The 2,482-nt window shown below is 44.2% G+C and overlaps 1 protein-coding gene across 1 annotated transcript in view; it reads left to right on the top strand.

Annotated features, from left to right (window-relative positions):
- LOC106808037 (ataxin-2-like) overlaps positions 1 to 2,482 on the top strand; it is a 26,218-nt gene that overhangs the window by 4,202 nt on the left and 19,534 nt on the right. The window lies entirely within an intron of this gene.

The raw sequence follows: 2,482 nt of genomic DNA, 5'->3' as shown, positions 1-2,482 counted from the left end.
AGCAGCAGCAGCAGCAGCAGCAGCAGCAGCAGCAGCAGCAGTAGTAGCAGAGCAGCAGCAGCAGTAGCAGTATGCTGCTGGGTGTATTGTCTTGGCAGCTGTTCAATAATCTACCTATAAACACACCATGCCACCATGCACCATGCTGGTACTCTGGTACTGGCGTGAGTGATATGGCATGCTGATATGAGAAACTGTCTCCGTGTATGCAAGGTTTTTGTCAGATATTTCTCAGAAACATTGACAGAATCAGTAGTGTGTTTTTAAGTTCAAGTCTATAACATACAGGCAGATATTAAAAAGGTGACAGTTCCACCCCCACTCGTTAACATGTGCGTGTCAGACTCACGTTACTAAGTTAATCCCAGCATTGACAATCTGCCATCTTTACAGTGTCAAGGAACATCAATACCAGCTTTATGTAACATTTACGAGACGTTATAAATTTGGCTGCAGAAAATTGCTGAAGTTTTCGCGCAGTTAGCCGTACAGCTACAGTTGTTTTTCACGTTGTTAATGTGTTACGTTAGCTGTTGCCTGCTTGCAAACGGCGACATATTTGATGGGAGTTTGGTGAAAATAGATGAAAATTAAATCATTTATAGATGTTATTACGTTGACGTTACGATAATTTGTTATCTTGCAGACGGCTTCACAGACGCGTCGATCAGCAAGTACAATGGTGAGATTCGTGAGAAGGAGCTGCAGGCGTGGGAGCCGGACCACGACGTGCACGACTGCCTCATGCCCCTCGAGTCCGACACCTCGGTGAGTCTGCCACCGCGCGCCGCCGTCACAGCGAAACCCAGCGCGCGCGAGTCAACCATTCACCCAAGTAAGGTATCCACGCCTGGCTTGAATACTGTTGCTAGGTCGGTCAAGTTATTCGGCCAGTATGCAAGAGTTTTTGCTCATCTGACATAGTCGGATGCAGCTTGGAGAATCGCATGATCGACCGTGCGTGCGTGCGTCCGTCCGTCAACAGTTGGGCACAAATCTAAACGACTCGACGTACGGATTCGAAAGTTGGGACGTGGGGGGGGGATCCGAAAACGAGTTGGGATGACGAAGCTGGGGGTCAAAGGTCAAAGGTCAAGAGGTGTAAAAGAAGGGGGAACATTCACTCCTTAACTTGTAATGTACTTTCTGCTGGCATGCGAAGAGTAAGTGTCGGATATCCTTTTGACCCTCAAGAGGAGGGTTAAACATGGATTTGTTTACTGTTAGAAAGAATTTGATTGCCGGGTTTGCTAGTAGAATCTATACATGCCTAGATGTATGAGGCTACAATGTCACAGTGAAATTTCAAAAGCTAAATTTGGTTGAAGAAGGTTTATGCTCCTTAAATCGTATAATTTCTATGGCATTCTGTACTGTCAGTGGGTTACATGTAACCAGGAGTAGATAATAGGGAAGGAGTGTGACTTCAATAAACAAGGAAAATTCGTCATTTACTAGCCTTATAATACCTACGATTTACTACGCGTAACTCATCCAACTTGAGCTCAAATCGTACACAGTACATTCGTCTAGCATCGTGCGAAATCGTTTCCTCGTATACACCCGCAATCCGGAGATACAGACTAAAACGTACGACACGGTTTTCCATTCTGTTGCTAGCAAACTCGATGCGTTCGGAGCCTTATTTGAAACAAAAGGCAGCTACTAATAAAACATAAATCTGGGCATCACTTCATGACATATACCTAAAATGGATTTGCACCGCCTACCGGACCACTGGCAGCAGGATCAAGACTGCCCGCCACGCTCACACTACAGCATGTATATTATATATATATACATGTATACCAACACATATATAACACCATGGTGTCTACCTCACCACCGAGCTTTGTCCAACTCGGCGTTTTCAATCAGCTTCAACTCTGGTGTTCCTGTAGGTGATGCTACTTTCTTTGTGAGCGTGGTGGGGGCTAACTTGATCCTGTTGCCAGTTTACCGGACTAGTTGAGTTGTTGTTGCAAACTATACCGTTAATTCCGAACCAGTGAAAAAAATACACGGGGGCTCAGGGCGATTGCCCCCAAAATGCCAAAAAGAGCCCCGTAAATTTGCATAGAGTTCAATGCAAACCAAATTTAAGAGTGCTATTTTCATGCACGCGAGCTTCTTTTTTTTTCCCGTTTCGAACCCTGCAGTAAAGCTTCTGGAAGATCTAGTACTATACTTGACCTTGATAAATGATGGTACATAAAAAATTTCATTGCTTAATATCCATCAGAAATATTTTTTAAACGTTTTAAAACTAATGGTTGCCCAATTGCCCGGGACAAGTGAGTCTATGTCGGACAAGTTATTCTAGATCTCTTGGCTAATTGCCCGATCGGACAACTGAAAATTTTTAGTCATTGAATATTCCTATAACATCCTTTGACCATAACGGCTCATAGATTGCATAGAATGTGTAATGGTAAAAGTTAGTGGGTGACACGTACAGGTGTCGCGGGCTGCTGTTTTCGGC

The sequence above is a fragment of the Priapulus caudatus genome, unplaced genomic scaffold (genome assembly GCF_000485595.1).
Source record: "Priapulus caudatus unplaced genomic scaffold, Priapulus_caudatus-5.0.1 Scaffold250, whole genome shotgun sequence".
NCBI classification, from domain to species: Eukaryota; Metazoa; Priapulida; class Priapulimorpha; order Priapulimorphida; family Priapulidae; genus Priapulus; species Priapulus caudatus.
This window is presented reverse-complemented; position numbering and strand designations above follow the sequence as displayed.